We start from the raw sequence: 7,500 nt of genomic DNA, 5'->3' as shown, positions 1-7,500 counted from the left end.
ACCAATGCATATGTTAACATGCATATAACATACACAAAAAATGTATATTCTCTTACTCATACACATGAAGTATGTATATGCAGGATAGGTAATCACGTAATCCGAAAAGAATGTATTTACAAAAAACTGCACTTCTCCTGAGGCCATCAGGTAGAAAACCTGCTTTGAGGTTGACCATTTTGATCCAGCGAGCATGTTATGGCCATGTTTCTTTTTAAGATGGAACGCCATATTTACAAGCATGATGCCATGGCATTACCGTTACGCGGTATATGGTGCTATAGTACATTATTGTAGGCAGTGAAAAGTAGCTTTCAGACAATGTTATTGGCCATGCCATATCCAGGCTCCCGCACGATATATGTTGGATAATGGAAAAGAATTGCAACAGCTTTGCAGCCGTTTGTACTGTCCTGCCGTCTTTATTGGATAGTGCTATGGTGCCACGCCGTCTTTTACTGGTAGGTGCCACGCCGTCTTCACAGGCTACGTGCGGGCAAAGTTGGCGGGAGCGATGGATTCCTCATGCAGACTGCAGATTGCCAGGAGAGCAAACCCCTCGAGGATGGGGTTCTGGCTGGCTCTAATTTTGGGATTAGTATGATCATTCTTTCCAATGCCTCGTTGATCGCGGTGTCAACCGAGTGATATTGTTAGCCTGGTGGCAGTCCGTGCTCTTACAGCGCGGGAGTTCATTACTTGATAATTTTGAACGCTGGTGGTGCAATGGCGCCGAAAGATCATTTAGGTTTATGTGCTTCGATTCTTTGAATGTTTCTCTGGGTAGAGAGTGGTCTCTGTCTAAGCAGTATTTCTTCAGTAATTCAAAATGTGTTAGGTGGATATGCTGTTTAACTTTTGTTTTCAAAATGGACTAACACATATTCATCCGAAATACTGTTAGGAAGACTCCGAAACGCACTATCTTAATGATCTCTGAATATAGAACATTTATATTTGCCTTGGATGTTGCATGCAGTAGTGAAGGCATGTCGTGCTGAGTTATACCCCCCCCTCCCTTCTCTCCGTCCCCCAATCCCTCACCTCTTGATTTTTGGCACTCTGGCTCCTCAGTAGATCCCGACCTAGCTCTGTTGCCACGTGAGGACACCTGCCGCCAGGGTCGCTCCTTCGGCTGGGCACCGCCTGGACATCTGTCGTCACCTGTTGTTCGTCCCCTGAGCATGCGCTTTGCATTTGTGTTGCTTTGGAGAACCCCGGGTATGCCACCTCCAAGGCAGAATGAATAAACTCTTGGGTTAATGCAGTGCACATCATTGCCTAAACAAAAGAAAAAAAGATAAATGGACAGATCAATAAAATATGTTCTCATTAATGATCGCAGTCAGGCGGAGTCATTGAAGGGAAATTTAGGAAAAGAGGTCGATCACAACTAGCATGAGGAAAGACTTAACGTCACCCTCGCTGTATCGAGCGACCATGAAGTAACGTGAAATGAAGGTGGATCGTCGACAATACATTTTCAGCGCCTTGGACAGATTCTTATGGGAATTCTTCGCTCTCTCTCTCTCTCTCTCTCTCTCTCTCTCTCTCTCTCTCTCTCTCTCTCTCTCTCTCTCTCTCTCTCTCTCTCTCTCTCTCTCTCTCTCTCTCTCTCTCTCTCTCTCTCTCTCTCTCTCTCTCTCTCTCTCCCTCCCTCCCTCCCTCCCTCCCCCTCCCCCTCCCCCTCCCTCCCTCCCTCCCCCCCCTTTCTCTCCCCTTCTCCCTCCCCCTCCCCCTTTCCCTCTGCCTACCCCTACCCCACCATCCGTCCCTTCCTACCTACCTTCTCTTGTATCTCCATTATCTCCCTTCCCGTCTCTTGTATCTTATCTCTGTCTCCTCTTTTTTTCTCTTCTCTCCTCCATCTCCTTTCCTCTTTTCTATTCCCTCTCCCTTCTCCCTTCCCCTCTCACTTCTCTTCTCCCCCCTTGTCCCTCCCCCCATTTCCTCTTTGCCCTAAAATATATGCACAAGGTACAAGGAGTATTACCGGCAGCCTCCTGGAACGCAGAGCCTGGGTTCTGCGGTCACACTTGGCAGGCATCACGATCGCTCGTTAACGCCGCCGCCGCCGCCGCTGCACGTCCTGATGCCCAAACTCTCCATCAAGCCTTTGGTGCAATAGGGGAGGGGGTAGGAGGAAACGAGAGGGAAAGGGTGCCCTGAATCATCCCTGAAGCCTCACATAGCAAAGCGACCTGGAACTATTCATTCAATGTCCTGTTTGTTGTTCAGTCGAGGTTCGGTGGAAGTTTTTGGGAGCGAGAGAAAGAGGGGGAGGAGGGAGGGAAGGAGGGAAGGAGGGAGACGTTGCATGGCATGGGAAGGGTACATGGTATGATGAGAGTTGTGTGGGAGTGGGGGTTGTGGAGCAGTTGGGATGTGGAAACTTTAAAGGTAAGGAGGGTGGGGTGGTCAGGGATAGTGGAGTGTTTGCCGAAGACCACATTCCACCAGGGTGGAACGATGCCAGGCGATCAAAGCTGGAGGTTCCGCGTTCCTTGTACTTTTGCGCTCAGTTCTTCCCGAGCAACCATGTCAGATTGAGTGTTTTGCCACCAAATGCGTATCCGGTGGCACTTGTACCAATGAACTCCGTCGAGGCCTCGGTGCACAGCGTGAATTCTCCTGCAGTAGAGTTATATGGAGATCTACTGCAAGCTTTAGCTCGGACACCTTTGCTTCCCTCTGCTGAACGTAAACGCAGCGTTTCCTCGAATGAGCCAATGTGTTCCATGGTTCTGATAAAATCTCGTGTCGACCGGTTACGTCAGGTGCCCGACTCATTAAAGCTGGCGCAGAGTTTGGTTCAGATAAGGACGGAGGGGGAGGAGTTAGGGAGGTGATGGTGGAGGAGGGGACAAGGCTGGAAGAGGCGCGTGAAGAGCTGTGCAGCTGAGACTGGCCAAGCTTGTGCCTTTTGAAGGTCGACGAGAATCGAAAAATTATTTTTTGGTGACACTTTCCCGGATATAAATGCTGAAGCGCCATCTCCCTCGCCCCCCCCCCTTCTCTCTCTCTCTCTCTCTCTCTCTCTCTCTCTCTCTCTCTCTCTCTCTCTCTCTCTCTCTCTCTCTCTCTCTCTCTCTCTCGACGTTCCTCCCCTTTCTCCCTTTCTCCCTCTTTCCCTCTCCTCCCATCTCTCTCCCTCTCCCTCTCCTTCTCCCTCTATTTCCCACTTCCCCCCCTCTCAACTCCTCCCCCATCCCCCCAACCCCGTGCGTGTAACACTGTGTATACATGTCTTATATCATTTGATGTAGATGCTGAATTTGAATTATGGCTACCATTAACCTACGTCAAATAGCTGACGCATCTTGCCAGAGACAGTGAAAGTCTGTATGTGTGTCTGTGTATTGTCTTCCTGCCCGTGACATTGTGCAGGAGGATCGAGTAGTTGCGTCAGAGGACACGGCATTGTGAAGTAAACATCCTGTGAGTATTTACAGACCTGTGCCTTGTCCCCCTGTCCTATCTAATACCCAAGAGGGCCAGGTCTGTGCATCTGTGGCTCCCCAGGGAAAGGTTTTGGGAAACCGCAAGTCTGAAAAGGTCCTTGGTGTACCCCAGCGAGGATGCTATTGCTGGCTGTTGGTGTGTTTGGTTGTGGGTGTGCCTCAGGGGACTAAAGTTTTCTTGGCAAGGCCCAACTCACTGGCTGGCTGGCTGGCTGGCTTGCTTGGCCTGTGGACGGGTGGGAAGGTGGACGGATATGCGGGAGGGGAGGGGAGGGGAGGGGAGGGGAGAGGGAGGAGGGGGAGGGGGAGGGGGGAGGATTATCTCCTCCACCTACACCTCTCGGGGATGCCCTCTGTTGGGTACGCAGGTGACATGCCAGCTGTTGTTACTCCAGGGCCCCACCCCCGTTTTCATCTGGCGAAGAGACGGCGAAAGAAGAGGACCTTAGGGAAGGACAAGCTGTTTTGTGCGTGCGTGCGTGCGTGCGAGCGAGCGTGCGTGTTTGTTTGTGTTTACGTGCATGCATACACCTGTACATTTGTGTATATACGCTATCGTGCATAATAGGGATAGGAAAAGGGCGTTTTCGAGATTGAATAGTAAACGGGTAGGATATATGATATGAAATAAAAAGGAGGGGAGGAACAAGAAACAATTATTTCAACATGCTTCTCATGAAATAGAATATTAGATAATATTATAGCCTTGCGCAATGTGCCATCAAAGAAAGGAAGGAACATGGCATCCATCGAAACCTGAAAAGATGGCACGCCGTTTCGCATTGCCGTAACGGTCGCTTACCTTTGTTTTCCGTTAGAAATACGACTCTCGAAACAACGTTAACGGCAGGTCAAGAGAATGGCGACCAACCTTGTATGTACTCATGTACACCATGTTTTGCTAATACCAAGTGTGAAATCATAGGAAATGGACACCTGAGAATGGGTGAACCAGGGCATGGGAAAGTACTTAATGAGCGGTGCACTTTACGGTTATACACAGAAGGAAGCCGCTGACGTCACGAGTTACGTAAGGAACGGAGAAAGAAGCCTCACATCTTGAGCTCTGTTACGCGGACTACCCTCGTCGTCAGTTAACCTCTTATCATAACCGCGGATTCGTGCGTCATAGAGTTCCTAGTCTTGTCCTATATATTGAATTTCCTTGTTTGTTGACGAGGGCTTCAAAGCGCTCCTCCTCACCCCTCCCCCTCCAGCTGTCCTCCCTCATTTCCCATCACTCCTCCTCGCTACCTACCCCTCCCCTCCCCCTTTCCCTTTCCCTTTCCCTTTCCCTTTCCCTTTCCCTTTCCCTTACTCACTCTCTCCTCCTCCTCCTCCTCCTCCCCTCGCCTCCTCCTCCTCCCCTCTCCTCCTCCTCCTCCCCTCCTCCTCCTCCTCCTCCCCCTCCTCCTCCCTCTCCTCCTCCTCCCCCCCCCCTCTCCTCCTCCTCCCCTCCTCCTCCTCCTCCTCCCCTCCTCCTCCTCCTCCTCCTCCTCCCCTCCTCCTCCCCCCTCCCCCTCCTCCTCCTCCCTTCTCCCCCTCCTCCTCCTCCTCCTCCCCCCTCCTCCTCCTCCTCCTCCTCCTCCTCCTCCTCCTCCTCTTCTTCTCCCCCCTCTTCCTCCCTCTCCTCCCCCTCCCTCTCCCCCTCCCCTGTCACAAGCGGTATCGACCCCCTTTCTCGGAACCGCTGTCGCCATCGTCGCCCTGGACCCATGACACGCAAACAACGTGCTTACTTGTGCTCCACCGCCGCGAACGTTTCGGATACCTGTAATGACCTCGTCGATCGTGGGCGGGATTCGCCCTCATCCCTGACTTGTCCTGTTCACGGGACCGCCATGCCCAGGTCGGACTAGGTCATTGGGTTGGGCTAGGTGGACTCGCTCGCTCGCTCGTGTTGTCCCAGGGCCGGAGGGATTTAAATAGTCCGGTTTCCACTGGAATGATTTGGCCTAGTTCTATAATGCGGATGGAATAAATCACCGACGCTGCTGGTTCAAACACGGTATTAATGTCAGAAAATTTAATGCTGTGTGGTTTTATTGACGCAATATAGTTCATTAAATATATGCCTTCGTTGATTTTATTGGGTCAGCAATTAAGGTAAAGGTGGAGTATCAGTAATGTCCATGTAGAAGTACATCGTTAGGGCAGTAGCTGACAGAGCAACTGTTCATATATTGACAGTGGCATAATAATATCACTCGGCATTTCATTACATTTCAAGAATATTGTAAAAAATGTTTGATTATGAAAATGTCCAGTCGATTAGATGGATCAACATATTAAAGGCAAAATGATAATGAGTTTCCAAAACTGAAACACAAAATATCAGAGAGTAGGTCGTCATTGCAGAATGTCTGAATGATTCTGTTACGGTCACAGCACAGTGGGGTAGGGCCATGGGGAAAGTGCTGAAGTCGAAAACAGAGACGGACTCCAGTGATGGGCTTAGTGCCTTTTAGTGCCGAGGGGGGGGGGCGGCACCAGGAATTGGTGATAATTACAGTCTTGTCCTGTGTCAGTTGCGGGATGATGTTGATAATGTTGATAATAGTGGTAATGATAGTGATTATTATTGTTATTTTTATTATTGCTGTTGTTGCTATTTGTTATTAATATTATTATCATCATCATCATCAGTATTGTTGTTATTATTATTATTACATTAAATACCACAAGATATAGCTGAGAAATAGCACATCTGATTACTACAATGGCTATTTAGGACTAAAAATCGGTCATCGTTTGAGATCTACAGGGCTGGACTGAGTGGCGCTTCTGAATGGCGTACTCAGATTGGTATATATTGCAGGATACTCAAAGAAGCAGGTCAAGTCAGGTCAGATCACTAGCGAACTGAAACAAGCCCGACGACAGGTCAGCACGCGGCAACCCGACCAGGAATTCACCCTGAGAATTTTTTTTTTTTTTTTGAAGTAGCCAGTTATTTTTTTTACTATTTGATATAGACATAGATTTAGAGCTGTAGATTTTTTTTCGTATACATTTGGAGCGTTGTTTTTATCTAGCTGTTTCCCTGATGTATTTTGATAGATGTCAGGGATTTATTCTTTTGTGACTTGCGATGTTGTTGTCAATAATTATTGCCATTTGTGTGATTAGAGCAGGATCAACAAAATCCCATACACCCAAAAAACAACAACAAATCTGTAACGTTTCATTTCGTAAAAAAACACATAGAATAATTCAATTATTTGTCAGAGGGATTAGTCTGTTTTACCCTTTTGTATCATTTAATCATTATTTTTTATATTTTTATTGATATTACATATTACATAGATTGATAAGTCGATTGTTATGAAAGAAGAAAGAAATCTTGTTTGCTTGTATGTATTTTTGCTCATTATCTTTCCTGACATGAAGCTTTCGGGAGGGGGGGGGGGTTATTCGTGTAGCATCTGGACCACAGCGCCAAGATTATCAGTTTAGTTTAGTGATTGCGAGTTGCGTAGAAAGTTTTCTGGGGGTGATGAACGAGGCAGAACTGGGATGTGTATGGGTAGAAGGGGGGAGGGAGATGCCGATCATGGAGAAAAGGGGGAGGGGGGGGGAGAAAAAGAAAGAAAGAGAAGAGACAAGGAAAAAAGAGTGGGAAAGGGAGAGGAGAGGAAGAGGTAAAGGGAGAGGAAGGGGAAGAGGTAAAGGGAGAGGGAGGGGAAGAGGAAAGGGGAGAGAGGGAGAGAGAGAGAGAGAGACAGAGACGTTGACAAGTTTATCTAGAAGAGAGAGGGAGAGGGAGGGACGGAGGAAGAATTTTTTTGCTACTTTTTATGCTCTTTTATAGCTCTAGAGGTATTTTGGGTGTTTGGGAAAGTTTTGCTCGTCCCTGCTTTTGGTGTTGTTTGTGTGCGTTTTTTTTTAAACTAGAACTAATAGTTTTTTTTATATATCCGGTTACTAACGCTTGTTGTATATTTTTCAATGAAGATTTTATGAAATATTAATGCAATGAGCAGTAAATGGTGTTTTGAAAGATATTTTTGGTCATTTTTTAGCCATACGGAATTTTAAA

The 7,500-nt window shown here is 47.8% G+C and overlaps 1 protein-coding gene across 4 annotated transcripts in view; it reads left to right on the top strand.

Moving 5' to 3' along the window:
- bun (TSC22 domain family member bunched) overlaps positions 1-7,500 on the top strand; it is a 309,263-nt gene that overhangs the window by 142,905 nt on the left and 158,858 nt on the right. The gene's annotated exons all lie outside the window — the stretch shown is intronic.

Source organism: Penaeus japonicus, unplaced genomic scaffold (genome assembly GCF_977035675.1).
Source record: "Penaeus japonicus unplaced genomic scaffold, GWHDUDI00000001_assembly GWHDUDI00000002, whole genome shotgun sequence".
NCBI lineage: Eukaryota > Metazoa > Arthropoda > Malacostraca > Decapoda > Penaeidae > Penaeus > Penaeus japonicus.
Note: the sequence above shows the minus strand (reverse complement) of the source record. Positions and strands in the feature narration are given on the sequence as shown.